Here is a 25453-nt window from a genome sequence, read left to right on the forward strand (position 1 = left end):
CAACCCACGCCAACGTGCAAGCGCGCAGGTGCAATCACGCATGCGCGAGCTTCAGAACCTCATTCGTGCTCGTCAATCCTCCCGAACAGACGCACAGCTGAGAAGCTCCGACACCTGAAGCCTCTCACGGGTCCCTGCCCTTGCCTGAAGTGAAACCTTCAGCCCCGCGAAAGCAAAAGGTGTTTGTATATTTTATGGGAAGCAGTAAAACCCCAAACGCATGATATCAGCCTCAGAGGGGGCCCTGGTTCCAGCTGTGACAAAAGAGAACACCTGGGCGACTACGCACAATCGGGGGGAACCATGCATGGGGAAATATCAAAACGTCAAGAAACTGAAAAAACCTTGAATACTAAATGCATGCGGACCGCACCCTCTCACTCAGCAAGCATGCTCCTGCCCCATACCAAACCAATGCTAACATTCTAAAACTAACCGCGCTAGAAGACAGAAGAGCGCATTCTAATGGTTTTACTTTTCGGCAGGCATAACGCCGTCTCGGCCCCCAGTGATTGTTGGGCACTGAACTATGGAGGCGCACACCACGAGTACAGGAAGCCAGAGCTAAGTGCTTCTTTATTTGTTATTGTAATGTTTAATGCACACCTCGTAGCACAGCAAATGTATGGTTCCTCTGTATTGTACTATGTTTTAAGCACCATGGGTGTAGGGGGTGTTAATCATCACATGTGTAGAGTATGTTCAGTGCTGGTGTATACTGAGTACCTCACCTCAGCAGCAGAGGTGGTGCAGACACGTGTGAGGTGTGAGAGCGTATGTGAATGAGTGTGCGTGTGTGGGGGCTGAAGTAAGCATCTCAACGCCACAACAGAACAGCAGCGGGGCTCACTGGACAAGAGCTGAGGAGCAAACTTTCCCTTCTTTCCCTACCCATTAACTCTCCCGAACCCTCTACCCGGTTTCCCTACTTCTCCCTACCTATCCAATCCGTGGACCCTAACCCTCTTTCCCCGTGGGGGTTGCGGTGGCCTGGGTTCAAATAATCCAGGCGCCAAGACCGTCAGGGGGAGGCAGGAGTTTGTGCTGCCTCTGCGCTGGAAGGTTGACTGTGACACCAGTAGCCTCCACCCCATACCACCCCACTCTACCCAAACAGTACTGTACCCTTATCTGTCCCCATACTCTACCTCATCCGCTACTCCAACCCAACCCAAACAACCTTCCCCACACACTCTACCCCACATGACACTACCTCCTTTGCCCCAATATTCCCCACTCACACTATCGGTACTCCACTGTAACCCCAAGCCACTCTATCCACACCTCAGCCCACTCTATGCCACCCACCCCACCTCAACCCAATCTACTACCAAACACTCTAACCTTACACTCTAACCTTACCCAACTATGCCACACCCACTCTACACTTGCCCCACTCACCACACAACAACCCACACACCCCACCCCACACACACTACACCTATCCCAATATACCTTAACCATGCATCTCTACCCCACTACTATACCCCACTCCACTATACCATCACATATAACTGCACTATCCCACCCCACATAACGTCTATCCCACACCCCACTACTCTACCCTTTTACCCATCCTCCTCTTCCCATCCCCTCAAAGCAATCCACTCTATATCCATCCCTCCTTACCCCCACTCACTCCACCCCATGATAATGTACCCCACCCTATATTGTACCCCATCCCACTACTATACACCACCAAGCTATCGCACACCACTGGTCTACACTGCCCACTTTACCCAGCCTCCTTTACCCCACTCTATCTACCCAAGATATTCTATGCCCACCCCATTCTACCCTAATCCACTCTTCCCTACTTGACTCCACCATTGCCCACTTTCCTACCGAACATAAAAACTACATTATCCAAATGCACTACTCAATCCACACCACTACCCTACACCCTCATCCCACACATCCCCATCCCCTGCCCTTCTACCCCATCCCCTCTACACCTCCTACTCTACCCCCACACTGTGACTCTACTCTATCCCATTGCTCAATGCCACATCAGCCCACTATTGCACCCCACGTCTTGATCCCACAATATAGCCATTCTCACAGCCATACCCTTCTCCACTAGTCAACCATTTCCACTTCTCTACCCCACCCCACACCATTAAGCTACCCTACCTCACTACTCTGTCACAGAGCAATACTCCATCTCACTATGCTAACCCACTTCTCTAACCTACCCCACCACTGTACCACACAGCACAATTCTACTGCACCCTAACACTTTATCCCACCACATCACTCTATCCCACCAATCTAAGCCAACCCACTACTTAATCACAGATAACTAACTAGTAGACCTCAGTCCACTACTCTACAAATTATACCCACCCCCCTCTGTGATGCTCTGTGTCCCACAGTTTCTACCCACCCCACACTAAACCCACACACCCTACCACCAGACACAATACCCTACCACCCTCTATCCTCAAGCTATACTCTACCCCATCCCATTAATTTACCCTACCTCACTACTTTACTCCACCTCACTACTCTACTACACCCTACCATTTTACCACACAAATCTACCTTACTGCTATACCTAATCCCACTCCCACCCAATCACCTATCATTCTGTCTGACAACTCTACCCCAACACACTACCCCACCCCAAGCCCTTCTAAACGTCACAACCTCACCCCACTCTACACATGCCCACCACCATATATCACCCTAATATACCTGTCCCACCTATCCTACTCTATCCCTAACTCAGTACTGGACCTAGTACACAATTCTACCACACCAATTTACACCAGCCCAACCCAATACCTACTCTAGTTAACTTCTCTTCCCCACATCTCTACCCAAACCACTGCTCTATCCACCCCAATACTCTACACCACCCCACTACTGAACTCCACCCACCATTCATCTCCACCACACTAATCTACTCCTCCTTGTCTTCTTCCACTGCAACCTCCACTATATCACACCATGCTACCCCTACGCCTCCGCCCTACCCTACTCCACTCCTTAATCCAGTCCCACACCACTTCCCCACTGTTATACCCTATCCCACCACTCAACCCCCACACACAGCTCTACCACACTAATCTAACCCACCCCAGCTACTCAGCCCTCAAAACCACTCTACCTCACACCCTCTACACCTATGTACATGCTCCTCCCCCTCTACTCTGATCCCAGTACCCAATCCCCTCCTCTGTTACTGTGACCGACTGCACTATGCTACACCACTGCTCTACCCCACCAAACTACACTACGTAACCCTATTATTGTTATTATGATTATTATGGTATATATTGAGCAACTGAGCAATTTATAGAGGTATACAACAATGCAGATACACAACAGAGCACTTTACAGCGGTATACAACAGCACAGATGCATAACTGCGCATTATTCAGAGGTAACAACAGAACAGATATACATGGAGGGTAGGATACAGAGGGGTACAGAGGAGGAGTACAGTTGAACAGAGTTGCGTGTAGGAAAGTGGCGGATGGTGGCGTGATGGCCTAGGTGTTGAGGAAGAGAGACTCCTTGAAGAGGTGGGTCTTGTGTTATTTTCTGAATTGCAAGAGACTGGGGGTGAGTCTGATGCTGACAGGGAGGAAGTTCCATAATCTTGTGGTATAGGCTGAGAAGTCTTTTTTTCTGGTCCTTTCCTTTTGCAGCAATGGATTTCCCAGTCTGCACGTGTCCTGGCTTCTGGTGGTGCGCTGTCCGACGGAGATGCTGAGTTTCTCTGAGAGGTAGCTGGGTGACTTGAGGCCAACTGCCTTATAGATAATACAGCAAGACTTGAAGGGGATTCTTGCATGCAATGGGAGCCAGTGAAGTTCGATGAGGGTTGGGGTGATGTCATTGTATCTGTGTAAACCCTCGATGAGGTGTGTGGCCGCGTGTAGGACACTTCTCAGGGGCACAAAAGAGGATGACAGAATAGGAAAGGTCAGTGATCCCCATGCACTGATGTAGGTTTTCCGTGAGTGCCTTGTGGTCTACTGTGTCTAACACACCCATCATCCCCACCATTCTACTGCACCACTTTGCATCCCCAACCTACCCATTCACTCTATTATACCAGTCTACCCCAAATTGCTGCCCCACCCAACTACTCTATCCCAGCAACCTTCTCTACCTCATTTACCCAGCCCCCGCTTTCCACCCTCTCAGCCACACCAACTCGATGCCCACCCCATTGCACCCCACCCACTTGGCCCTGCCTTATTCTACCCCCGCTCTATAGTGTACACTACCCCATTCTACCATCCCACACCACCATCCTTTTCAACTGCTCTACCTAACCCCTACTCAGTCGCTCTACCCCACACCATCCACCCCACCCCTGTAACCCATCTACTCTATGCCACCCCACTCGACCCCACCAAGTATTTGCCCACACCACTCTACCCTCACCCACGTCTCTTTCCCATCACACTACTCTATGTAAACCCATCCAACATGCCCTACCTCACCCCTCTGTTATCAAAACTCGCCCAATCTTTCTTTGATTGTTTTAATTTATTTAATATGTATAGTCAAAAATATGACCTTTTATATAACATATCAAAACATACAAAAGATGTACATTTGCGAAAATAAAACACATAAAATAATAATGAAATTAACTAGTAATGTTCAAAACAAATCTTATACTACATCAAAACATTATTACCCATGCACCTAGTTAAAATCATTCTAAAAGTACTGCGTTACTCAACATTTTAAGAACTTCCATGGTAAAGAAAGTTTCATGCCCAGAGGACACACGTTCCCAGAATTCCTCAGAGTTTAGCCACACACTGTTGTTCAGAAATCGACCTAAATATAAATGACACCGAGCTTGCAAAGCTGGACATAAAATTAAAATGTGCTTCAACGTTTGTTTCTTTTCTTTCTCACCACAAAGCTTACACATGCCATCAAAAGTTAGCCCTCTTAACCAAAGTTCCATAACCTCTCATGTGGGCAGCAAACCCACCCTATTTCACCCAGTCTCACTCTACCTACATTTCCTCTACCCCTAGCCACTCTTCCTCAACCACTTCACTTACCTCACACCACTCTACAACAGCCCACTCACCACATATCACCGTAATGTACCTCTGCAAACGTACCCTCCCACATCCCGCCCTTCACCCATCCCACTCCACCGCATTTCACTACTCTATCCATCCTCCAGTAGTCAATGCCATCCCACCACTCTACACCACCCACCCCTACATTATTCAAGTCTACTAGTCAAGTCCACCCCACTATTCTACTTCACCCCCTCTTCTCCCTCATTCTCAACTTTGGCCCCTCCACTGCCACTCCACTGTAACCCTACACACCTTCTCTACCAAACCACACTGCTCAATGTCACCTTGCCCTACTATTTCAGACCACAAACCCTCTACCTCACCCAACTCGTCTACTCTCCTACACTACTCTTTTATACCCTACTACTCTATCAAACTCCACTACTGCACCGCACCCAAATACTCTACTACATTCTAGCATTCTATCCAACCACTCTACCTCACCATTCTACCCCAGTCCAACTCATTCACACCATCACCATATCTCATCACTCTCTTCCACCCCTCTACCCCACCCCACATCTCTAAACATTCTACCCATCCACTCATCTCACCCAAGCCCACCCTAGCCCCATCCAATGTTCTACCCAACCCCACTGATGTACCCTACTCCTACCCACCCCCCTGAACCACCCCCTTTGCCCCAACCCCTCTACCACAGCTATCTACCCATTCCACTCTGTGCCAACTCCACTCTACCCTACAAACTATTGCCACTCCTCACTCTACCCTCACCTGCATCTCTTCCCCACCACACTACTCTACCCAACATTGCCATACCCCTACTAATTCCTACTGTTTCACCACACTGCTCGACCCCACAATTCAAGCCCCACTTTTCAACTCCTGCAGTTACACCCTACCTGCTCAAACCCCTCTTTAACCCCACTCACACCAATGCACCAATTAATTTACCCCAACACATCTAGCCCACCCACTCTACCGCACAATACCACATCCACTCTTCCCTGCCTCACCATACTCTATCCCACCCAGTATGCCCCACCAATTCCACTTCTGCTTCACTACTATTCCCTCCTCAACCCTTTCTATGGCCATCCCTCACTCTTCCTCATCCCTTTCTACCTCTCAACACTCTACCTCTCCCCATTGTAAAGCCTCCCACCCATCCTACCTTATTCTGCTCTACCTCCATCCACCCACCCTACCTTACCCTTCTCTACCCTCACCTATTCTAACTCACTCCACTCAGCCCCCACAATCTACCACTTTCACACTCTAGCCCTACTCCACTCTACTGTAACCCACTCTACCACCTACCCCTCTATATCCCTTGCCAACTCTACCTCTATTCTACTCTACCCCTATTCCATCCCTCTCTAACCAAACTCCACTCTAGCCCTATACCACCCACTCAACCAACCCCCTTCAATGGGTCACCCCTCCCTGCCACCTCCCACCCTTCCTCACTCCTCTCAACTTCCCTACAACTGCTGTTTCTCCCCCTCTCTATACCCACCCACCCTTCCTTGTCCTTCTCTTCCCCACCAAACCCCACCCTCACCCCTTTCTAATCACACCCACCCACCCTTCAACACCCAAATCAACACACCACCCCAGCCCTTTCTATCCTCCCCCACACTTTGCCTAACCTCCATCTATCCCCTCTACCAACTTTTCCTCAACATGTTCTATCCCCCACCAACCCACTCTTCTTCACACCTCTCTACATCCACTAAACCCTACTTCAGCTCACTCTTCCTATCCATCCCCCACATTACCCACTCTACCCTAACCCACCTCTCCTCAACCTTCAAAACCCCACACTACTCCCTCTTCAATCTACCACCACCTTCCCTACCTCATCCTTGGTATCCCGCCCTATACCCTCCCTACAGCCACCAACCCTAGCTCATCCCTGCATACTACCACTCATATTTGTCTACCCATGCCTACTATGTTCGCCACTGCCTGCTGCCTGCCATCGTAGCTCACCACTGCTCCTTTCAACCGTTCACAGGTAAAATCAGCATGCTTACTTTAAAAGCTCCACACATGTCTGCATCTTAGTGTTTGCTGACACATAACATTAGTAAAACACATAGTTAAAAGACATCCATATATTGCAGTGGATTCTTTCTGCTATGTCCATTACCAAAGTAATGCGTCTGAAAGAATTAACCTGCAGACATGTTTGCAATTATTCAGTCAATAAGGCCCAAACAGTTACTGCATTCTACTGGCATTGCCAATGCTTGTTTGGTAAAGTAGTGGTGGCCTGGGATGAGCAAGGTCTTTTCCAATTGAGTCAGTTATTCAAAAAAGATATACAGGGCCTCATTACAAGAATCCCGCTAAAAACAGGCCCATTAACGGCATGGAGTAAGTAGCGGGTCACGCGCGAACCCCCATGCCGGTAATGGCCATATTGCCATGCCGCTAAAGGGCCTCCAATCCCCAGATAGCGGCATCACGGAACCTGCCGATACCGCCTCTGCGGCACCCCTTAATACCGACCCGGTAATAACATAATGCTGATACCGGGCTCGTAATACCGGACCCTGAAATAACATCATCGCGTCGGAACGGGAAATGCGCCGGTGGTCATCTTTAAAAACAACTTCTTTTGCAATCCTCCCAAACCACCAGCGTTGCACAGGAGAGACCAGGGCCTTTGAAAACAACATGTCTAAGGCATCCCGAAAATGCGCAAGAAGCATTTCTCTGACGAGGAACTTAACATGTTGGCAGACACCCTTGCTGCACATGCTGATGAGATCAACACCCATAACCTCAAAAGGAAGGCACAGCAGAGGAAGAAGGAGATATGGGAGGAGGTACCCGCAAGGTGTCTGTAGTCGGCACCACCCCATGCACAGTCAAAGACTGCAAAAAAAGGTGGGATGACCTCCGTTTTAGGGTCCGCAACATCCTGGCCAGCAATCGGCGGGAGGCCATGGCCACATGCGGGGGGTGCCCACTCCCCGATCAAACTAATGCACTGGTCGGAAACATGCAGTGCCACCATCCAGGTGGAGTCTTCCGAGGGCTTTGGGGAGATGGAGACGGGTGCCGCAACATCTGGAGATGGAGGTGAGTGACCCTGCAGACCCCAGCAGGGCAAACCATGAAGTAGCACAAGTAATAATAATAATAATAATAATTTGGCATTTATATAGCGCTACCAACCCTCAGGTATCTGAGCGCTGCTTATTATTACCCACGGTGTGTGGTGCTCATTTATCGACCTCGGAAGGATGAAAGGCTGAGTTTGGCCCCGCCGGGATTCGAACCTGCATTAGCAAGCTCTGTACGGATGTCAAAGCGAGCGCTCCACTCACTGTGCCACTTGACCGGCTATGTGACCTGGTATAGAGCCTAGGCAAGGCGATGCATTTCCCAACACACACACATGAACATATCTATGTCCAGATGGAGTCCCAAACTCTGCCACACTGAAATGCATGCTGAGTGCCAATCCCATTACCAACAGACAGCCAACACACAGGGACCATTTCCATGTCATACATCACACAAACCCCAATACAATGGCATTCCACCAGGCATGCAGCATTGCCGAATTGGAACGTCACAGTTAATGCCAAAATGGCCCCCTTCAAACTACCCTGTGTGACACACCTGTAAGATATGAATGCATGATAAATGAAATACTCCACAGCACCATCTAATGCATCTTGCATGTAACACCATCACTGATGCCCTGCATCTCTTCTCCCCCCCAGGCACCAATGGAGAAGATGGCAGTGAAGACCCAGCCACAAGGCCATCCACGTCCCGGGCCAAACCACCTGTCACTGTCAAAACGACCTCAGGAGCAGACTTGTGGTCCACAATACAAGCCAGGGCGAGTGCACAGGCCATGCCGGCACATGAGGGCCCCACAGCTACGGATGAGACTGGAAGCACAGAGCCATTCTGCTGCAACAAGTTCCATGAGTGAGGCAGCAGCCACAGCCCCACTGAGTGACATTGACATAGGGGCGGAGGAGTACGTGGACCAAGAAGGCTTAATCCATGTGGCATGTCCACACACCCCAACAAACCCCCTGTTGACCCCCCAACCCCACACTCAGGCCACACTCTCCAGCCCCATTGCGGATCCTGCACTGCACAGTTACGACCTCAGCACCACCCCTGAGGCCAGCCGTGCAATTGCACGCCCAGCTGCAGCACCCTCAACCTCTGCTGCTCCCACTGACTTTGAGGCACGGCTATCAAGGGTGGAGGCAGGACAGGACTCCATGCTGGAACTTGTTCGCCAATATGTGGCTGATGGAGAGGACACAAGGCGAGAGATTGCGCAGGCCATTGCAGGGAACACTGCTGCCATAAATGCCTCTACGGTCATGGTGCGTGACAGTCTGGGGACTGTCACGCAGGTCCAGACTGCCATACTGCAACACATGCAACTGCAACACATGCAGCAGCAACAACCGGCGCCAGCCGTGCCAATCAATACGGCAATCACCCCATCCTCCACACCCGCATCCTCTGCACCCTCCAGCCTTGTGCGACTGACAAGGCGAAGTGCGTGGCAGTCTGAAATGCTGCCCCCGGACACAAAGAAAGCACGAAAATAGTGTGGGTCAACAATGGGAGTGGGGGAAATGGTGTCAGTGATGTACATGTGGATAAGGGGGAGTTCATTGGGGGTATAGGGAGTTCATTGGGGGTATGGGGAGTTCATTGGGGGCATGGGGAGTTCATTGGGGGTATGGGGAGTTTTGGTGTGTTGGGGGGAGAGGGGAGAGGGCAGGGCATGTGAGTGGTTGAGGGGTGAGGGACTTTTCTGTAGTTTACATTAACACACCCGTTGTGACTTTGCACACTTTTCAGTGCACACAACTCCTTTCACTGATTCATGGGTTGTGGGGTATATTTACCAGCCCCAACAGAAATCCCCTGCATCACAAAACTGCATTTTAGCAGTTGCAAAAATAATTACTGTGCTGTTGTCGGCTAAGCACATATGGGGCGAGATTGAACATAGCCACCCCAAGAATGGCTGCATTTTGTTTTCTTCAAATGAACCCAAAGAAAATATCTTAAAGGCAGAATGGCTCTGCGCTGCTGGTCTGTCATCTCAAAAACTCAAAACTGCTTAAGAAAATGTCCTGTATTTATAACAACCTCTCACTGGTGCTTCTTGCATTTTTAACATCACACAGTTTTGTTCGAGTAAAACACAGCCATGTCCATCTATTTCATGTGGAACACCAGCCATCCCTCCCAGAATGGCATTGTTTTAGCAAATAAAGTCTGTGAAGAACAGAGAATTTCATTTCAGTCCGCACGGCTAAGATTCACTTTGGAAACAAATGAACCCACGCAAGGTACTTCAGAAGAAAGCTCTCTCTCTCTTGCTATATGTCAATTACAAAGAAACAGTATTATATATGTCGGGGTGGGGTGGTTTAAATGTTTATTTACAAAAAGACTTGGGCTCTGGGGAAGAAAGAGAGAAAAAGAAAAAAAATGTTCGAAAACAGCAGAACCAGTTTGGCAAAGCAGGCACTTCAAAGGTATCCAGCCCCGATGGGAAAGGAAGCCCCTTTACAAATATGAAAGGGCCAAGGTGTGGAAATGTGCGACCTCATTAGACTTTCCAGCATTTCTCCAGCAAGGGACAATAGACCAAGGGGAATTAGTACTTTCACAAAGAAGTGTGAATTCCTTTGACAACCCTCCTCAGTTTCAACTGCCTAGGATCAAAGGGCGCTATGGTAATCCTGTTGGTCAGACTGACACCGTGGGGGCAGGCTGGCTGTAGAGATTTGAAGGACCGCCCATACAGTGACAAATGCCATCCATAGACTTGAAAGAACCTTTTTTAAGACATGTATTTCAATAATCTGAATAAGCAGTAATGTGAGATTATGACAGTTTTAATGCACATTTTGGACAAGCAAAATAAGACTGTGGACCTCATTCCGAGTATGGAGGTAGTCATGGTGCTATTTGCGCCATGACTACCTCCCATACCGGGTCCGACCTGGTTCAATGGGGACTTACCGGTCCATTCCGACCCTGGAGGGACCGGTAAATCCCCATTGAAAAATCCATTCCCCATTCCCATTTGAGCCCCAATAGGGCTCAATGTGAATGGGGAAGTAGCTAATAACGGTACCGTTAAAGGGATTACCGGCACCGATGTCCTTAACGGTGCCCGGTATTCCATTGCACCCACCTCAGAATGACGCCCTATGTGTATCTTCCTGGCATGTGGTGGACGTGAATGGCAGTAAAAAATTAATGCTTATGTGTAGCCATTTGTAGGATTTTAGGTAAAATGTTTCTCGTGAAAAACTGCAAAATGGTGCCCAAAATGCAAAGCAACCTCGTACAGACTTGGCATTTGAATCGCCAAATTCCTTGTGAAATATGTGATCTGATTTGTATAATGGTGAAGATTATAAATATAAAGTTGTATTCCATAACTCCTTTTTGTGAAAAATTAGGTTTGTGGGACAAAAGGAGTCATAAATAGATACATGTAAGGAGAAGTCACTTCCTTCAATCCAATCAGTCAGAGCGAGGTGGCGACAGGAATAGCCTGACCTATCCTAAATCAAGAGATATGTCCAGATTATTTCCGCCCACAATGTAAATTCTCTGATGTCATTCTGTCTATATAAGAGCTATGCAGGGAGGCATGAGGGGATTCAACATTGAAAAATCACTGTGCAAGACTCCAAGACTCCAGAACCAGGTCCAGAGGTAGTTGATCCAGATCCAGGCAGAACCACCTATCAGAACTGGGTTAATCCCACTAATTCAGGGAGAAAGGAGGAAAGGCTGCTCAACCCTTGTGGAGAATCCAGCAACTAGACCCCTTTGCCCAGCTGATGCAGCCTGCTGTCCACAGTGACCAGACACCTCTTACCCAGCTGTTCCCATAAAGGAGACCCCAGCCACTACCCAACAAGAGACCAGATCTTTGTCCCGCTGTCCAGGGACCTGATTAGATGTCCAAACTACCCAACTCAAATGCATTTTGTAAGTATCATCCTCCCCAGTACGAAAAAGCTGCATACACCGCTCTGTTACCTTGTATTCTCTTCAAAATCCTATAAAAATCCCATAAGAACCCTAGTAATTTCCGATAATTGTCAGCATACTCTGTTTATCCGGTCCTTAGAATAATCTGTGTAATATATATCTGTAGTGTAATTCTTTTCAAATCCTTTCAGCTATTTGTTTAAGTCCTTAGCACCATTTTTTAAATTATTTAATTCCCCTCTAGGGAGGAACGCGGCGCAAATTGGTTAAAATTGCAAATTAACCTTCTTGCGCGCAGTGTCTTTCTTTAATAATCTAGCCACTAAAATATAGTCTCAGTAGAACTAATTATTTTGTTAACAAAACCGAGTTTGCCCGTGAAATTGTTTTCATTACAAAATCTGATTTTCATTTCCTATAAAGAAACCTGTACTGTCACCCCATGATAGTTCTCCCTTCACTTCAGTATCCTACCTGCCATGTGCCTTTGTACCTCATCAGAAAAACTGATTTCCGATTTTTGACTGTTTAGCTAATTTCCTTAGCTGTTTACTTGTTTAAAATCTGTGAAAAATAAGAAATTGCAATTGTGCTACGTGTGATTTTTCTGCACTGTTTTCCTTCCCAAAGTCAATTTTCTCACATGTATTCATGCTGCTTTAGTACCTTGTCCTGTAGCTTGTAAGCTTTCTTGCCTCTTTAGTAAAGCCACACAAATTCCTGTCCTACCCATTCTACCGCACATGTAAACTGACCCCTAATTATCCACTGAACTCAGGATGCCATTTTGCTCCTTTTTCAAGGTTTTCATTTTGTTTTGGCCTCCCATTCTGGGGTGGTAGGTCAGAATTAAAATCTGATTTTTTCCTCTGGTTTTTGACTCCTTGACACTCCTTTCCACCCACAGCAGATGTTTGGGGGAGTGTTGCAGTGGGAGTACCTAACACAAGTTCTATCTATGAGGGATTTTGCTTCCATATCCATTTAAAACTTATGTATCTGATGTCAGAAAGTTAAATTGATTGTATGATAATATTGTGCTGCATATTATCACCCCACTGGTGATTACTGCTCTAATTCTGATTTGTTTGATTTTGAATTTAAATTAAAAATAAATCGATATTTGATTATTACACACCAGCCTGGTTCATGGTCCATTGCGACATGGGGTGTTTGTCAAGGGGGGTTTGAGATGGGTTAGTTGCCTTCTCAAAGCAGAATCCGAAATCAATAAGAGTCAAAGTGTTTTTATTGTGCGCCACATCCCTTGCCAGTGGAAAGAGTCCTGGTCTGGAGTGTGCCACATCGTAAAATTCCCTTACAAAGTGGGGGCTCATTTGTCAGGATTCAGATAAGTGTTTCCACCCGTGACAGCGCAACACAACAGGCTAACCCAGGAAAGGTAGTGATACTTTGTGTGGTTAGAAAACTGTGTTACACTGTAAAAGCACCATCCCAAAACTTAGACCCTAAGTATCAGGCCTGTGTGTAAAAATAAAGTCAAATTAACCCTGAACTAGACAAAATCCAGCAGACTACAGATAATATATATATAATTTAATAAAGGAAGAACATTTTCATATTGAGCACCGTTGAGATCAACATGGCTAGGCACCGCCTTCTGTCCAAACTATTTATTAGAGGGAAATGGGCAGAGCAAGATCAGAAAGTCTGGCTAGCCAACATGATGCAACAGGTCACCTCCATGAACATGGATGTGTGGCAGGACAGCAGCTTGTTACATAAAACCTTGACTGAGTTGTATAGGACTCCGAATATTAAAGAACAGCTTAAAATGGTCAGACTCACTGCCTACATATACTTCCACATAGGGGTTATGGAGGAGAAATATAAAGAATGTAGAACTCTTGCTCAAAACCAGCCTGAACTCTTAAACCAAATACAGAGTGAATTAAAACTAGTAGAAGAAAAATTGCAAAAAGTCCAAAATTCTGAAGTAGAATTTGAAAACTACATCAAACAGTTAAAAGAGGACTTGGTTGTACAAAAACAAAATAATTCAGAGTAAGAGGCCCAATTAGATACATTAAAAGAGGAGTGTCAGGAAAAGGTTGACCCTCTGGAAGAGAGTCAATGGAAGTTGAATCAACAAATAACATATAACAGAGCCTGCTCAGAGCAAATAATTACTTTACAAAAACAGATTGAGAAATTGGAAGAGGAAATTAATAATTATTAAAGAGCTCCACTTTCAACAGAATTTGATCAAGAACGCTAGAAATTAAGTGCTATCAAGCAAAAGAGGGATGACCAGACTGAACAGGTTGGCACCCTGTATCAGGAAAAAGATGCCCTATACCAAGAAATGTGCACATTAAAAACAGACCTACAGAAAAGAGAATCAGACATTCAGGAACTGACTGACCTAAACACTGAAAACTTAATGCCGCAAACAAGACAAGTAGAAGGGGATCTCAAAGAGACCACCCAGGCCAAAAATGCACAAAGTCAGAAGATGTATCTCCTGCAACACAAATGGTCTGTGTTCCCAGGCAATACAGGCAGCACATAAAAAGACAATGAGGCTCTTTTTGATGAGACCAAGGGACTCAAGAGCCAGGTGGCAGCTCAAGAAAAGGTAATAGAGGTATGACAAGCTCTGAGCGCAGAGCAAAAGGTTCAGGCCACTGCCTACCATCAGAACCAAGGGGCTGAGAGGGAGAAACTTGAGCTGTTAGAAAAAGAGTATGCCTGGCTGAATCAAAACTTGAGGGACCCTGAACAAGTAGAGAGGGACAGGGCCACCCCTGAACACAGTGTGATGCCCTCTGTACCAAGGGCCTCAAACCCCTTTAACCCCTTGTATACCCAAGACTACTCACTTCATGCCTACAGGGTCACATGAGCCAGAAACCATGAGGCGACCAGACTTCAATCGGCCAAATATAATTGAGCTGACAAGACAGGGCCCATCAGAAACTGATGGACGGGCGTCCTGTTCAGGTTAAAAAATGTCATTGCAGAGGGATCTAACCAGGAAGGCTGCTATGAGGAGAAAATCAGGGAGCTAGACCTGCAGAAACATCACCTATAAAGGGACTCTTTGTTCGCTTTGCAGAAAAAATAAGAGCATGAATTGAGGCCCCAAAAGAGTATTCTGAAAACATCCACCCAATCAGGGCAGTGGGGGAGGGGGTTTCTCCACCAACCCTGGGAGCAGGGAGGAGTCAGAAGACTACTCTCCTATGCAAAAGAGTGAGTCCAGGGGGAGTGACCCAGACAGCCCAAGGTTCAACAGGGGAGAGGAAACTAGGCCCCGCCATTCTGAGAGAAACTCACCGGATCAAAGGATCAGGGAGTGCCTAGAGGGTAACGAGGGGATCTCAAATAGCAGTAGCTCTGAGTCTGAGGACAAATGGACTCAGGTGAAGTGGCAAAAGAAGGCTAATAAAAAAAAAGAGAGTTCTGGTGAAAGACCCCATTAAACAGATTAAAGCTATTAGAAATTCCATGACCTTATATCACAAAAATGCCAAATATTCTTTCTGGGGGCATCTGGAGCTCTATGAATAGATGATGACCTCTTTTGACATTAAGAATAGCCAGAATTGCATAGAATCTGCCAAATGGACGTTCTCGTCAGAGTACTCCATCTTCTTTGCTGGTCTGGAAGACCAGAACCATTCAAGGTGGTCCACCTATAAGGCGGCCATCGTGAAGCACTTCTCCACACACAGAATCCCCCAGGAGGCCCACTAGGCGGCCTACAATCTGCAGTGTGGAGAGGATCAGGCCCCAAGAGAATTTGTGCAGGAGCTAAAAGGGGCATTTGCGTAAACCACTAGGTGGGTGCACATGAATAGTAGGAAATTTATAAACATCTATTTTCATGCACTCCCAAAATATATTATGACACAGATGGTAAGAGATGTTCATGATAACAGGACCCTGGACTGGGTAATAGCGGAGGCTACCCAGATCTAAGAGGTCCAAAAACCTGTAGAAAACAAAAACCCAACCAAAAACCCCAAACCAACCATCACCCCCGCTGCTGCCAAGGTGGCAGGGGTGAAGGTTTCCCCCATTTTGGACCTAGAAATGGGGGGTGGCTAAAAACAAACCTTCACAAAACCAGCCAAATCAGAGGCAAAGACAACCTTTTGACCAATCATCAGCAGGTGGTAGTCAGGTAGGGTATCTCACAAATCTGACCTCTAACTCTGCTAATTACATCAGTCCCACGTATGAGGCCAATAGACCTATCTTGGGGTACGTGTGGACTCCTCTGGCCCAAGTGAGGGGATCCAATCAGGTGAGTACTGCCACAGTAAACTTCCCTCCTAACTTCCCTGAGGAGGGCAGTAATCCTCCAAATCCTGGGTTAAGATTCTTCCCCCTGTACCTTCCAAACCCCAACATTCAGGACAACCCTCCTTTCTCTCCCCGCTTTCAGGAGTCCAGACCACCCAATCCGGGAGAGGGGAGGCCAAGTGTGGAGGGTTACTAAGGGAATCCCCAGTACCCAGGGTACTCCGGGAGAAGGGATAGTTACCCTTCCCGAGAACAACCTAGACTTGATCCAAGACCCCTGTACCTGCCGGAGTGGGTGTCCCAACTGGAGCGCCAGGTCCAGAACCTTTCTTAGGATCTTAGTCGCATGTTGAGGGCTCAGCAGAACCTTCAGATGAATATGGCAGCTCAGATACCTCAAACCAAGGGTTGCACCCCAGAACAATGACAGGGGGAGAGAACCCTGATAACCCACCGGTTCCAGAGGAGGAGGCACGGGAGGAAGGGGGTTGCAAAGCCCTAGAGGAAGCTTCCTTCCTCACCCGTGAAAAGCCGCTAGGCACCCTGGAACTGGAACTACCCAGGGGACAGAGTGTGGGTGGGAAAAACAAAGAAACCAAAAAGACCCATTTTGCAGAGGAAGTCAGTGCCCTCCAGTTTGAAGGGGAAGAATCCTTGGAGGATTCTGGGAAGAAAGTCTTCCCCTTCAGGGAATTCCTCCCAAAGAAAAATGGGTCCCAAGAGACCAGAACTCAGACTGGGTAGGTGTGGGGACTGATTCAGAATCACCCATCCCTGAACCCCAGAATCGTCATCCAGAGAACGTAATGATCATGAAGGGATCCTCCCCACAAACTGGTTCTAGTGACTGCCACAAGGTAAAGGGGGACAGCACAGGGCTAAGGATAAAAGGGGATTCCAAAATCCCACATCTTTCAGGATGCCAAATTTTCTTCACAGATTCCCGGACTCTGACACAGAAAACTGTCCAAAACCCACTGTGTCGGAGTCCAAAATAAAGAAATGAACTGCACAGCTTGCCCTAATGCCCATTACCTTTGCCCATTGGAGGAGAAAAAAGGTAGGTTCTATGTCCCCGTCTGGGTGCAAGGGAAATGTGCATTTTTAGTACTGTTGGACGCTGGATCCCAAGCCACTCTTCCGTCCAAAACGGCCTTTGAGCAGCTAAATTCAGGAAGTGGTGAGAGACACCAGATCCCTCTCACCCCTCTTCCTGGACAACTCCAGAACTTCAACGGGAATGAAATTCCCATTGTGGGGACTGCGGATCTCAAAATTAAAATTGGGCGACATAAGTTGAAGCACCTGGTCATAGTCGTGACTACATAGGGAACCCCATGTCTATTAGGAAATGACCTCCTTCGGAGGTTGTGTCCTCTAATAGACTGTGTGAACAAGGTCCTTAACAAAGCGTCAACTATGTCTGTTTAAATGGCACATGCCACATTGTTGAACAAAAGATCTGATCAAAAATGTGTTTAATTTCCAAATTAAACAAATACCTGACATTACAGTAATTGCTGTAGGAAAACAAACTGGTGATTGGAACTCCTCTCCAATCTTGAAAATCAACCTTTCTTCCAGTCTCAAGTGAATTCCACACTGGAAGGAAATACATTGACATTTTATACCAATCCCCAATCTGAAATTCCAAATCCTGTAGTCAAAAGTGATGAAAAACCACCTCAAAGCTTGGCTATCATTCAGAAAATAAGAACGCAGCTGTTCTTCTCTATTCAGTTAAATGAGGGGAGGGAGTCTGTTCTCGCTAGAGTGTGCCTGAATAATGAAAAAAACTTCACCAGTGAAGCGTTGTTCAGGAAACTCCCAAAAGATCCAACCATTTCTACATTTAAATTGATTGATAAATGGGAAATAGGCTCCCAATTCCAAACATCTCCTGCCTAGCAGGTGTATGCTCAACATTTCTATAGGTGATAAAAGCATAGAGCATAATTGTTGGTTCGAGCGAGATGTCCCTGCTGCATTCTATTTAGGCAGAGACATTATCAATCGGTTTGCAATTAATTTGCACCTTATATATTACAAGGCCTTGTCCCGACTGGCAGGCAACCCTATGGGATTTGATGATTCTGAAAAGGCATTTCGGCCAGCCCAATTGCTGCCGTATGTGGTTAAAGTTCAAATTGGAGAGGAGGTCACCATCCCAGGACGGACTCGATCATTCCCACTTGACTTAAAAATTAAGAGAGGACAGAAACTGCAAAATCCAGATGCATATGTACACCTCAATGCCAATCTTCAACAGCAGGGGTTGGGGTTAAACCCAACACCCTTAGTTAATGTAGAACACAACACCATTCCCATAGTGGTGGATAACAGCGACCCTAGGAGTATCACTCAGGGCGCAGGCACCATTATTGGGATGGCGGTTGATGACCAACATTTTTACATGGATTTAGGAAATGAATTTATAGGACCAATCACCAATGACTGCTATGACTGTGATGATGACATACCACCAAAAAGGATCTTGACCCGGCAAGGGGAAAATTCCTGGTTTACTCTTCCTGCCCTTAAGCGGGGGTAAGAGGTGACCTGTGACATCAGGAAGGATGATGTGCTATTCCAGGTCCACAATGACTGCTTCTCCTACCTGAATGGGTCAACCTCGCTGATGTCTGTGAGACTAAGGAACAAAAGCAAAAGTTGAAACAGGTGTTTTTAGATTTTCAAGATATCTTTACTGTGGACTCGTACGGCTGTGCACCGAGATACATACTACCTCTATTCCCACGGACCCTGGAATGACTCCTGTATTCGTGAAGTAATATTGCTTGCCTCTCGCGTCTATGAAGCCTCTGACCAAAATCATAAAAAACCCAGAGTCCTGTGGAATCATTCATCCAGTCCACAGTACCTTTAATAATCTGGTACTGGGGAATTAAAAACCTAATGGCCAATGGAGACTTTGCGCAGACCTTAGGGAGCTGAACAAACGGGTCCAAATGTCCTGATGGCCTCTTCCCTACATTGACCAGGGGCTGGCTCAGATCCAGGGGTCAAAGGTGTACACCGCCATTGACCTGACCAATGGATACTGGACTGTGCCCGTCAGTAGGGAGGACCAGTACAAGTTGGCCTTTACCTTCGGGGGCAGCAGTACATGTGGACCCAGACTCCCTTCGGATATATAAACATAAACTCTGGCAATTAATTCCACATCTTTCTACACAAGGCCATGCCCGACTTGGTGGAAAGTGATAACCTGGCCTCTGTGGATGATGTCCTGCTGAAAAGCTCAACTGTGGAGGAACACAGAGTGGAAATCCGCTATGTTCTGACCCAGTTGAGGTTTGCCAGAGCAAAACTGTGCTTCCAGAAGGCACAGTGGTGTAGGACCCGTGTCAACTTCTTGGGACATGAAATAACCCCTGAGGTTCTCTGTCCTCAGGCGAAGAAAGTGGAAGAACTACTAAAACTGAAAGACTCCACAACTCTGCGTGAACTAAGAAGCCTTCTTGGACTGACTAATTACAGTAGGAATTCATTGAGGATTACGCAGAAGTCACAAGAACACTAGTCCATCTGTTGAAGGGGGGGGTCTAGTGGGAATGGGATCCAGAACAAAGTGAGGCAGTAAAACAACTCAAAAGAAGTCTCTCACAAGCACCATGTCTATCTTACACTTTCAAAAACAAGGATTTCTTCTTGGAGACGGGGTACTCGAATACATGCTTACCAGCAATATTATACCAAAAGCATGACAAGGTCAATAAAGTCATCTCCTATGCAAGTAAGACTTTATCCTCTGTGGAGAAACATTTCAACGATTGTGAGAAGGCACTCATGACAACGGTGTGGGCATTGAAAAATGACCCCCCGTTCATCCAGGGGGAGCACATCATAATGGAGACTCTGCACCAGACTTTGCAATACCTTCAAGTGACAGAATCCAGGCAGGAAATGTAAGTAATTCCAGAATTACCTCCTCCATTCTGTCCATGCAAGGCTTTCCTGTGGAGGTCAAATATGGCCAAAACATGAAGAGTCCCCTCGGGAAGTTCTGGCTGACTTGCATGATTGTGCCAGATAAAACTGTCTCGACGACGAAAGTCTCAAAACCCAAGACAACATGGAGTCATCCCTGAATTATCTATCTATCTAAAGGGGAACAGCACAGAGCTAAGGAAAAAAGGGGATTCCGAAATCCCACATCTTTCAGGATGCCAAATTTTCTTCACAGATTCCCAGACTCTGACACAGAAAACTGTCCAAAACCCACTGTGTCGGAGTCCAAAATAAAGAAATTAACTACACAGCTTGCCCCAATGCCCATTACCTTTGCCCATTGGAGGAGAAAAAAGGTAGGTTCTATGCCCCCATCTGGGTGCAAGGGAAATGTGCATTTTTAGCACTGATGGACGCTGGATCCCAAGCCACTCTTCTGTCCAAAACGGCCTTTGAGCAGCTAAATTCAGGAAGGGGGAGAGACACCAGATCTCTCTCACCCCTCTTCCTGGACAACTCCAGAACTTCAACGGGAATGAAATTCGCATCGAGGGGACTCCGGATCTGGAAATTAAAATTGGGCGACATAAGTTGAAGCACCTGGTCATAGTCATGACTACATAGAGAACCCCATATCTATTAGGAAATGACCTCCTTTGGAGGTTGTGTCCTTTAATAGACTGTGGGCCTCATTACGACCCAGGCGGTAAGTTACCGCCTGGGCCGTGACTTTACCACCATGGCGTAAACTACGTTTACGCCATGGTGGTTGGCGGACTTACCGCCCCATTCCGAGGTCGGCGGGGCGGTAAGTCCCCAATCCCCATTTACCCTTCCCCATTCCCATTTTTGCCCCATAGGGCATAATGGGAGTGGGGAAGGCGTTAATTACGCCACCGTAAATTACGGTGGCGTAATTAACTCCATGGTCCCTTAGCGCCATGGATTTTAACACCTGCTAAAAGCAGGTGTTAAAAGCGCCATGGCGCTAAGGGACCTCGTAGTTGGCGGTAAGGGGTCGGCGCAGCTAACGCTGGCGTTAACCCCTTACCGCCAGGGTCGTAATGAGGCCCAGTGTGAACAAGGTCCTCTGGACTCACCGGCCAATAAAATTAAAACAAAGCGTCAGCTATGTCTGTTTAAATGGCACATGCCACATTGTTGAACAAAGATCTGATCAAAAATGAGTTTAATTTCCAAAATAATCAAATACCTGACATTACAGTAATTGCTGTAGGAAAACAAACTGGTGATGGGAACTCCTCTCCATTCTTGAAAATCAACCTTTCTCCCAGTCTCAAGTGGATTCCACACTGGAAGGAAATACCTTGAAATTTGATACCAATCCCCAATCTGAAATCCAAATCCTGTAGTCAAAAGTGATGAAAAACCACCTCAAAGCTTGGCTGACATTCAGAAAATAAGAACGCAGCTATCCTTCTCTATTCAGTTAAATGAGGGAAGGGAGTCTGTTCTCGCTAGAGTGTGCCTGAATAATGAAAAAAACTTCATCAGTGAAGCGTTGTTCAGGAAACTCCCAAAAGATCCAACCATTTCCACATAGAACACTGGTCCATCTGTTGAAGGGGTGGGGGTCAAGTGGGAATGGGATCCAGACAAGGTGAGGCAGTAAAACAACTTAAAAGAAGTCTTCACAAGCACCATGTCTAGCTTACCCTTAACAAAACAAAGATTTCTTCTTGGAGACGGGGTACTCGAATACATGCTTAACAGCAATATTATATCAAAAGCATGACAAGCTCAATAAAGTCATCTCCTATGCAAGTAAGACTTTATCCTCTGTGGAGAAAAATGTCAATGATTGTGAGAAGGCACTCTTGACAACGGTGTTGGCATTGAAAAATTACCCCCGTTCATCCAGACTCTGCACCAGACTTTGCAATACATCCAAGTGACAGAATCCAGGAAATGTAAGTAATTCCAGAATTACCTCCTCCATTCTGTCCATGCAAGGTTTTCCTGTGGAGGTCAGATATGGCCAAAACATGAAGAGTCCCCTCAGGGAATTTCTGGCTGACTTGCATGATTGTGCTAGAGAAAACTGTCTCGACGACAAAAGTTTCAAAACCCAAGACAACATGGAGGCGTACCTGAATTCCCCGCACAAAGTCTTTGAAGAAGACAAGTGCGATGGGATGCCCACAGTTTATGTGGATGGGTGCTCCTAACATGTTGACAAAAACAGGGAAAAGGAACTGTTGACCGTGGTTGGGAATGCATGGGTGAATGATGCCCCAGAACCCTCCGCTCGGCCACCAAATCATTCCCTGCAGTAGTCAGGTTGTGGAGTTGATGGCCGTTCACCAGGCAATCCTCACTGCCGTGCAACATCGTCTCAAACTGGTCATAATCACTGATTCAGATTATGTCCGGAACAGGTTCCTGGAGCACCTGATCAATTGGAGAACCAGATGCATGCTGTGTGCAAATAACAAACCACTTAAACATGGCAAGCACATGCAAAATATTGATGATCTGGTCACTTCTAATGGGATGACCATCTATTGGAAAATGATTAAGGGTCATTCCAGAATAGAGGGACCAGACAAAACTGGAAATGACCTGGCTGATCAGTTGGCCAAAACCGGAGAAATCCAGGGGGATCTCCTTGAGATCGAGTCCCTGTTGGGGGAAATCCAGGTCACTGCTGTCACCAGGTCCCAGACAAATGCTCACAATTAACTATCAGCTGCCCAGTGGAGTAAGGAGACCCCAGATGCTGATTTAATAAGGGCACAAAAAAGGTGTTCTGATTATTGGGAAATGTTACCAACACATTGAGGACCCTGTGAACTTTCCTCTGACAGAAACTGATTACATTGGGAAAGAGGACCTTAGGGTGTTCATGAAGTGTCCCAAAATGTTCCGGTTTGTTGGTAAGGAGATCCATCTCTGGATGTGACCATTGGGTGGTACCTACCTCATTCAGAAGCCTGTTGCTAAGTCACGCCCATGACGGTCATTGGGGGTTTCATACTACTCTAGAAATCTTGCAGGACATTGCATACTGGCCACATTTGGCCACATATGGGGCAGGACCTCGACCAATATTTGACCAATATTTAAAGGGGTGTCTTGTGTGTGCAAAATATCTGCCAAGTTCACTCACACACTGAGTTCCCCTCCAGAAGAGGGGGATGACGCTGCCTTGGTCAGATTTACAAGTAGATTTCATCAGGCTTGTGATTCGCTCCAAATTGCAAGGCATAAACCAAGGAAGTCTCTTCACCAGCGAAGTGATGACAAATATGTGGGAGATACTTAGGGTAAAAAGGAAACTTCACATTGCATACCGCCTATCCTCTAGCGGGCGTGTAGTGTTGGGAGGTACAATAAAACCATTGTGAGCATTCTCAAAATGTTTGTGGCAGATTCTGGGCAAAGTTAGATCATCCGACTACTGCTTGTCCTGATGGCCATTAGATCTACACCATCTTCTGTGACCAAAATGTCTCCATTTGAGCTAATGACTGGATGGAAAATGGTGCTACCTCAGCATCTGCTCTATAGAACACAAGAGAAGACACCGATAAATGCCTCCACAACACATGCATTTGTGGAAAATCTAAGAAAACACCTTCAGCATGCTTTTGCGTACGCTCAGCGGAATCTGGAGAAATCAGCAGAGGGGATGAAGACTCATTATGATTTAAAAACAACGGAAAAAGAATACCAAGTAGGAGACAGGGTCAACTTGTACAATTTTCAGAGGAACCAGACTAAGGAGAGAAAATTCCTCCCCTCCTGGCACGGCCCCTTTGAAATTGTAGACAAAATTTCACCTGTCGCCTACAGAATCTGCATCCCCAAAGGAGAGCTGTAAGAAGAGAAATGGGTCCACATCAATCAGTTAAAAAGTTGTCACCCCAGACTCACTTTACAGCTGATTGATGAGCCAAAGGAAAATCAAACAGAGGAGATATCAGAAGAATGAGAAGAAAGAAAAAGAAAGAGCAGAAGGAAATATGTAGGTCCATAGGTATAGCTATGTAACAGGGATTATTTTTCTTTATTGTTATTGCAAAATTGTATAATGAAACCATGGTGTAGAAGTCCAATCATGTCTTTGCCTTGTTAAGTAATTTGTTTGATGATATTGTGCAATTACCGCTGAAATTTGTAACTGTATGCATTGTTCTGCCGTTGTAATTCTTCCCGGAAGACTGTCAGTGAAAGAATCTAAAACCTGTTTTTATCCATCTTCTATTAGATTATTAACTTCATTACCAACTAGACTGGTGAGGACCTCCCGGGGACCTGGAAATGGAAGGAAGGAAATGGGGTGCCGCTCCATACTCTCCAACCAAAAGACGGAAAGAAATCCTTGTGTGCCGCTTCCTGATGAAAGAAGAACTCCACCAGATGAACCCCACTTTGCCCTACTCTCCCTCAACAAGAAGACCCGGGAAAGCGGGGGGGATTATGTGGGGTATATTTACCAGCCCCAAACAGAAATCCCCTACATCACAAAACTGCATTTAGTAGTTACAGAAATAATGGCTGTGCTGTTGTCGCCTAAGCACATATGGGACAAGATTGAACAATGCCACCCCAAGAATGGCTGCATTTTGTTTTCTTCATATGAACCCAAAGAAAATATCTTAAAGGCAGAATGGCTCTGTGCTGCTGGTCTGTCATTTCAACTCAAAACTGTGCAAGAAAATGTCCTGTATTTAAAACAACCTTGCACTGGTGCTACTTGCATTTTAAATATCACACAGTTTTGTTTGAGTAAAACACAGCCATGTCCATATATTTCATGTGAAACACAAGCCATCCCTCGCAGATCGGCATGGTTTTATCAAATAAAGTCTGCGAAGAGCAGAGAATTTCATTTCAGTCCGCATGGCTAAAATTCACTTTGGAAACAAATTAACCCACGAACAGTAATTCAGAAGAAAGCTCTCTCTCTCTCTCTTGCTATATGTCAATTACACAGAAAGCATTTTTCAAGCACATTCCTGTGTACAGAAACTGACCTGAGCTATAAAAAGTCTTCAGAAAGCAAATGCAAGGAAAACCGCATCTTGTGATGTCCACATGTAGAAAATGAACACATGTAAATCTGTTTTTGCAAAAGCAAGAAAACTGCTCTTTTGAAAGCTAAATGTGAAATCATCCCAATACTCACACAGAAACAG

The 25453-nt window shown here is 46.4% G+C and overlaps 1 long non-coding RNA gene across 1 annotated transcript; it reads left to right on the forward strand.

Annotated features, from left to right (window-relative positions):
• Window positions 1–80: 80 nt before the first annotated feature.
• Window positions 81–9647, forward strand: LOC138449936 (uncharacterized). The gene is made up of 3 exons (XR_011260178.1): window positions 81–179; window positions 486–3734; window positions 8771–9647. It is a non-coding gene; the product is annotated as an uncharacterized lncRNA (long non-coding RNA).
• The last annotated feature ends 15806 nt before the right edge of the window (window positions 9648–25453 follow it).

Source organism: Ambystoma mexicanum, chromosome 1p (assembly GCF_040938575.1).
Source record: "Ambystoma mexicanum isolate Mex_15411 chromosome 1p, UKY_AmexF1_1, whole genome shotgun sequence".
Taxonomy (NCBI): Eukaryota; Metazoa; Chordata; class Amphibia; order Caudata; family Ambystomatidae; genus Ambystoma; species Ambystoma mexicanum.